Below are 7,895 nucleotides of genomic sequence, written 5' to 3'. Positions count from 1 at the left end.
ATCAAGATAGCTAGCTAATATGAAGTTAGGTAGCTGGTGATATTTAACAGTGCTGCTGGCAACAATTGAATTACGCTTTGTTGCCGACGTTTACTGACACCGGACATATTTAACAGGTGTTGAGTGTTCAAAAGTTAATCAGTTATTCTGCGCTCTCGCACACTAAGACGAGAGTCTTTTGTTAAGAAATGTAGCTAGATAGCTAGCTTGGTAAACAATGAATCCCAATGCATGACGTAACGTTATTTAGCGAGCCAGCCAACTAACGTCAGCTAGCTAGCTAGCTAACAGTACACTAACTTGAAAATACTTTGTCAAAATTAGAGTGGAGTCTTTTGTTAAGATATGTAGCTAGCTAGCTAGTTAAACAATGGACCATAATCACAACTCATGACATCACTACCCGGCATGAATCTGCAGGTAGCTAACCAACCAGGTTCAATGGCTATAACTACTCAAGCAAATGTCAAAATTAGAAATGTGTAATATCTGAAAATGTATCTAGCTAGACTATCTTACCCATGGTCTGAAATTGGAGTAGATAGACGTACTAGCTGGTGAATTAGCTCTGGCTATCAACAGTTACAGTGACATTCTATTAAAATAGATACTTGCATGGAGTCTTTTGTTAAGACATGTAGCTAGCTAGCTAGCTAAACAATGGACCATAATCACAACTCATGACATTACTACCCTGCATGAACCTGCAGGTAGCTAACCTACCAGGTTCTATGGCTATAACTAGTCAAGCAAATGTGTCTGAGATACAAAGAATAAGATCATACACAACGTTAGCTAGTGACCCAGCCAGCTAACGTTAACTAGCTAACAAAATTAGAAATGTGTAATATCTGAAAATGTAGCTAGCTAGACTATTTTACCAGTATACATCATGGTTGGATTCATCTCCTGTCTGATGCCATGCATGGTTGCCCTTAGTTTTACGATGTAATCCAGACTGATGTTTTCTCCATGTCCTTAGCTATCATTGTCGAATTCCACTGATTTCAAAACTCGGCCCTCCAGAAAGTGGAGAACATACACATGATGTTAGCTAGCGAGTCAGTCAGTTAACGTTAGCTAGCTAACAGTACACTTTAACTTGACGTTAGGTTTATGCAATTTTACTATGCAATAAAAAATGTTTTAAATGTGTTTGACATGATTACCTAGACATACTGACCAGCTTCAATAGACAGACGCTTGCTATATGGCAGACCAATCCAAACTCTTCTCTCGGCATGTTCGAGAGTGAGTCCACTTATTATCTCTGTCAATCACGGCTAGCTGGAAGGTTGCTCACTTTTTCTGTGGCTAAACCAACTAGGCTCGCAATTTAACCATGTTATTCGTCTTTGCAGATGGCATACAAGTTTGATATTAAGGTACATGAAAGTTCACATGTTCGAGAAGGCATTCCTGCCAAAAAACGCATTTTGATTAAAACATTTTTTTTACGTTCAAACAGCTCTCCTGTGAAGTCGTGACTTGCGACATCCGCCTAGTTTCCTGAATCGGGTCACAAATGGGAATTCAGAACAGAACAACAAACAAATTGTAGGTGTAAAAGTCTTAAGGGGCATTATGTCCCAATTCAGCTTAGGTAGCCTTCATGGTTTTTAGGGTGAGAAACAGAACCAGGCTCATTATATACATGGCTGTGCTCCTTGGATCAAAGACCGACCGACCGCCTGTCTGTCTGATCATATGAAAACACTGCCATGCTCTGGTGAGGCTTCATGCTTGTCTACTAGGTGGGTGTATCCATAACAACACTGCTGTAACACAGGCATTACACGGCATGCCAGCTAGAAAAAAATCAGCCTGGTCTCATAGACTAGACGTAACATAGTAAATGTAATTACGGTACACTCAAATGAGTGTGATATGTTATGTTTGGTATGGATACATAAGACAAAAATCTAAAATAGGGTGGTTGGCCAGTGTGGATGGGTGGGCATATAATGTAAACATATGGCAACCCAAAGGTTTGAACTTCAACTTTAGCATTTTAGCTAATTAGCAACTACTTGCTACTTTTTAGCTTCTTTGCTACTACTTGGTATTTTAGCTAACCCTTCCCCTAAGCCTAACATTAACCCTTTAATCTAACACCTAACCCTAACCTTAACCCCTAACCCTAACAGTAGTGTTAGCCACCTAGCTAACGTTAATCACAAAAACATTTAATTCGTTACATATCATACCTTTCTGCAAATTCATAACATATTGTATGAATTGCAATTTGTAACATATCATATGAATTATAATTCGTAAAATATAAAATATATGAAATGGATGATGGACATTCCTAAATGAATACATACCATACGAAACGTATCACATCGTGCTAATTTGAGTGTCCCGGATTTGCATTTATTATGACACGTCTACCCCTAAGTCCAGGTTGATCGACCATCAGACAATATTGGGCAAAATAAAGTGACTAGACCTATATATCAACTCAACATTAGATTTTAAAATCAGCCAAAAATCTCTGTTAAATTCTCTGGAGAAAAAGCCCATATTGGACTTAAATTTCCTTTAGAAATGTCCAAGATGAGAATTATCCTGCTTCTGTTCCTTTAATAGGTTGATGAACATGCAATAATAATGAATGAATCAATATCGAATACAAATATCTCAATATTTAGTCTTCCAGTCGACCATAGCCTATAACAAATACTATTCTAGTGTCATTTGGATTTCAGCTAGATCCCAGCGGGCAGATGGAAAATCAGCCTGTCAGGACAAACTGGAATCTTCTCTGTTCTGTATCTGCTGTGGGCTGCAGAAGACACTCAGTCAGCTCTGTCTCTCTCTCTCGCTCCCTCCCAACGCCTCATTTCCCTGGGAGCCGTGTTTTGCATCTCTCCCTAATTTGCATTTCTTCTTTAGATATTCCGTGCGACGGTCTAGCCGCTCGAAATCATAGAATAAGGCGTAGCACCGCAGCAATATCTACATGCTCCCGGCATTTCCAAAGCAATACGCACCGCGGAACCCATTGGAAAATTTGAATAATGTTGCCGAAGCTTTCCGAAAGGTGAAATTGAGGAATATATTTGGATCAATCCGTTTGGTTGCGCACTAGAGGAGACACATGCCTTCGAGGTAAACAGACAGCAGGACTGGACAGCCAGATAGTAGCCTAGGTTATATTGTTTTTCTCCTGCGTTATAAGCGGTTACAAGCTGTTATAACGCCACAGTAGTGGTCCTAAGGTCGAGCAGAGCTTCAAATTTTTGGTTTGTTCGCCTTGGTTGGTTATTGAGACGCAGTTGGAAATGTCGGAAGTACTACAAGACGAAATGAGTCATTATGGAGATGAGGACGATGAGGGACACCTTTCCTTCACCTGTCGCCTCCAAGACACCAACAACTTCTTCAGCGGCTCGCAGGGGGGCAAACGCCCGCCCAAACTTGGACAGATAGGCAGAAGCAAACGAGGTAACTATGACCAAAGTATTTTCAGTTGTGTTATGGGGATGTCTCCATTGTCCATTTACTCAACATGGGATGAGAAATAATGGTAGGCTGTCGGCAATTCAATGGGACGTTTATTCTGATGAATATGGTATGGGGTAGTGGTTTTTAAGAATTCTGTTCGCATTGCAACACAAGTTTGGATGCGCAGTGCGCGCGTGCTGCTGTGAAATGCCTCTAGGTACATGTGTAAAACTCAACTCCACAATGTACTTCACATCACGGAGTTGACCGGCGACTAGTATGGGCGGACTGGAGCTCAGACATCACATAAAATGTCGTTTTTATTTTTAAAAACGATGCATTTCAGCACTCAAATAATAGAACACATCGTGGAATTGAGTTTTACTTGGCTAAGTGTTGCCATGCTGTTCCACTGAATATTCCAACCCACATGCATGGTGCGATTCTATCGGACTGTAGAATGTATTCTGTGTGTGCCTTATTCTTGTGTGTGTGTGTGTGTGTGTGTGTGTGCGCGCGCGCAATGTCATACATGACCAATTAAATAAACTTCATGTGTTACATACAACTCATGTAACACATGCGCAAATGCGCACACACCATCTGTCTCTTTGTCTTTCTCTCTCTCTCTTTCTATTTCCGTGCAGTGCTGTTGCCTAGTGCATGAGTTCCATGCATTCATATCAGTTAAAGATTAGATTCTTAGATGTGATAATGTGCCAAACCGCCTCCTCCTCATCATCTCCCTCATGTTCTTCACAGTCGTCGAGGATGAGAGCGGCGTTGACGAGGCGCAGAAAAACGGGACAGAGAAAACACAGACGGAGGCTTAAACACACCACCCCCGCCCCCCGAAAGACATTGATTCTCATTTTCTATTCGAAATTAACAGTTTTAATCCAAAGACACTGTATATAAGCACTTTTATCCCATATGGCAGCAAGCACTTCTAGACCCTCTCCCAGTCCTCATGATGGTGATCTCCTGGGACTTATACTGGCAGGATGGGGAAACAGCCAAGACAGAGATGGAGACAGAGAAAGACACGGTGATGGATACAGACGCCCAGGTGAATGCTGTCATGCCAGGGTTTACGCCCATAGAGCTTGTCTAAAACAGGGATGACCAACGTTCTACCCAGAGAGCTATTGGGTGAGCAGCAGGCTTTTGCTTCAGCCCTACACATTTTACACTAGTCAATTATTGGTCGTAGATAACTGCTAAGCAGGTCGACCAACAAATGTAGCAGTCTAAAAACTGTCTTTTCATGGTCCTGGGTAGCAGCTAATTCGTAGCATTAGGTGTATTAGAGTAGGGATGGATCAAAACCCTGCCGGAGGGGATAGCTCTCAAGGAGGAGGGTCTAAACCATGTGACCAGGAGAGGATGCTGTCGAACAAATGCAGAAATCAGGGAACAAACTATAGAAATGATCTAATAAACTAAAGCACACACACACTCTCTTATATCAATCAAACCATATGATATTACATTACCATTCTTTCTGCTCTTGATTCTTCTGATGACGAGTGCAAACAAATAAATAATATAAATAACTTGTAAATAAGGAATGGTACAGATGTAGGATCTTAATTTGATCACCCTGTTGCAGTAAAACTTGTATTGTATTTGAGGTTTAAAAAGGCATCTGGAGTTAGTAATTTCCACTTTGAAATTTCAGACATGATTTTCCCTTATGAGAAATGCATCAAACCCTACAAATGTCCATTAATTATAATCCACATAATAGCATACTGGCTCAAATTAAGATCCCTACATCTGCAGCCCCACGTTCTGTTAGCCTGGGTGCCAGTCGGTTTCTGCTCTCTTGTCAACTCCTTGTGGAATTGTCATGTTTGGCGTGACAATTGGTCGTGATGTGGACCTGGCAAGACAGCACGAACAGATCTGAGACCAGGCTAACGTTTTGTTGCACAACGGAGAAAAGAAGCAGTGAAATGGTTTGTTGTAATCTAACGTAATGTGTCTGTATAAAGAGACCTTATTTATTAACCCTTTGGAGAAGTCTTTTGCAGTGCTCAAGGCCTGACTGAGGGAGAGTTTTGTATGTAGAGAATTACGATGACAGAATTAATGAAGTGATTTTTCCTTTTTTTACTTCTTATAAATTTTGATGTCGCCTGATCAGTTTTTGTTACCATCCTGAGAATCTATAGAGTCATTTATACACATTATACAGTACTGTACATCACTTGTTCGTAAGGCATCAAAAGGCCTAAAGTCTGGATTGTTAAATATATCCCTATTGATAAACTATTTATATTGCATTGCGCATTATCATGTGTGCCAAATATCATGAGGGATAACCAGACAACATGGTTGCTTATGTTGTGCTTTCTATACGTTTAATTGTAACAATTTTGTTATTCTTCTGTTTTTGCCATTGTTCAGGGCTTTTTCTTACCACTGAATTACCAACTGATGCATGGCAGAAATGGAATCATGCATGCATGGTAATGTTCTGAAGATGATCTAGTGTATTCCAGAACACCTCCTATACCACTTTGAATGACTATCCTCCAGAACAGTCTTAATATGACGTACGTTGTACTGTGCTGTACTATTATCTCACTGATTTGTACAGTAGTCTAATATCTTGTAATAAAGATTCTGAAGAAGTTAATTAAGAGTGTGTATTGTGATGTATGTTGGATAATTCTATGTTGCTGCCCAAATGGTGCTGCGTCAGAGGCGTCATGCCCATCGGGGGCACAAAGGCACGTGCCCCCTCAGATTTCTTTTTTCTTCTTCTGTCAGCAGTATTTTGTGGAGGGGGCACACAGACTTTGATTGATAGCCTGAAATGGAGTACCCCCACCTATTGTCCCTAGTAAAGTGGTTCCTTCCAAGGCGCACCACAGAGCAAAGGTGTGCTAGGCAGGACGCAGTGCTTGCAGACAGTATCGTTAGTGGAGGAGGAGAGAGAGTGTAGCAGACTGACACATACAGCTTTTGATTTGATTTAAGCTCCCGGTGATCGGCATGACTTGAGGTATGTTTGCAAATGAATTTGATCAAGATATGTAGCCAATTGATTCCTTGTTGATGAATAAATCATTAAAAAATGTTTCGTTGTTTCTCTGTAATACTAGCCACCTAGCAATTTAATGAAGTTGGCTTTAGCTAGCCAGCTAGATAGGTCCCCAATCTCCCGACCTCATAACTGGCTACCAAGCCATTTCAGGCTCTCAATCAAGTTAGAGTAGCTTGTCTAACTAGACTTTATAAAAGCAAGCAATTACTGCGCGAGGTGGTCAAGCGGGGAGAGAAGGTCCATAGGCAGGCAGGAAGCGTGGTCTCATAAAGATGTCTCGCTGTCAAAATTAAGCACCCACTTGGATGATGCTTCGTCAGTAACATGGCACCATAAAGCACACCACATTTAAATAATAATTAAAGAGCAGCCTTATAACTTTGTCCTCCTTATGATCCTCATCACTGCACACCTCTGCTGTCTTGCTTCTCAACCTCCGGACACTGGCTGGCATTCAAATCAAAACAGCTAGCCAGCTAACGTTAGCTAGCTAGCCAAACAAACAAAATTACTTGCAGGCTTCAATATTATTGCTGTGGTGGATTCTAATGATATTAATTAGCTATATTGATTATCCATTCTTAAAACAAAAATATTGTAGGAAAAAATTGCATAAAAATGAATTAATTAAAAAATGTACAGGAGCTCTCTGCTTAGGCTGCTGCTAGGGTGCCATGGCAACTTTAATGTATGATGTGTGTTATGATCCAATGTAGTGTGTTGAAATTTGGAAGTAATATCCAAGGAATATTAGTGCAGTAGCCTATATTGAGATGTGGTATTTACAACAGTCAGAATGACACCCTCATTAAAATTACAGTTGAACAGTAAAGGTATGCCTGGATAACCTATGCTGAACAATATACTTTACTTTTTTACATTTCTTTTTTTTTTTACATAGAATTAGGCATAATGATTATGGCACTACATTGCAGGAAAAAAGCAGTTTCAGGTGTTTGCAAAATGCAAAATTCTCCAACTTCCTCCATCCTCATGTACCTCGTGCCACCTCTACAATAATGGGTGCATGACGCCCCTGTGCTGCTTTATTGGTAAGTTTGGGCCTGTGTATTTGCTAACAAAACACAGAAATAGAATGTATTCAAGTCAAACTTTTAAAGGCCAGTTTCACAGACACAGATAACGCTTAGACCTGGGCTAAAATGTCTATTCAGAATTGTGTTTAATCCAGGACTAGTCTTAATCTCTGTCCAGGAAACTGTCCCTAGAGGAATGGAAACACTACAAAATAAGTTTTGCTCATGTGGTCTCCCACTTGACAGTCAAGGTCGAGTCAGCCCTCTTTCTTTCCCCATGTGAGAAAGCAGATTACTGTTTCTGGGAAACTCAGATAAGGAATGAAAGTGGAATTACGGGAACTGTTTGACCA

At 40.6% G+C, this 7,895-nt stretch overlaps 1 long non-coding RNA gene across 1 annotated transcript; it reads left to right on the top strand.

Annotated features, from left to right (window-relative positions):
* Positions 1-2,416: 2,416 nt before the first annotated feature.
* LOC106582680 (uncharacterized) lies at positions 2,417-6,094 on the top strand. Its single transcript, XR_001323369.2, has 2 exons — positions 2,417-3,450; positions 4,213-6,094. It is a non-coding gene; the product is annotated as an uncharacterized lncRNA (long non-coding RNA).
* The last annotated feature ends 1,801 nt before the right edge of the window (positions 6,095-7,895 follow it).

The sequence above is a fragment of the Salmo salar genome, chromosome ssa22, assembly GCF_905237065.1.
Source record: "Salmo salar chromosome ssa22, Ssal_v3.1, whole genome shotgun sequence".
Taxonomy (NCBI): Eukaryota; Metazoa; Chordata; class Actinopteri; order Salmoniformes; family Salmonidae; genus Salmo; species Salmo salar.
The sequence above is the reverse complement of the archived record's forward strand: the minus strand, read 5'-3'. Positions and strand labels throughout refer to the sequence as shown.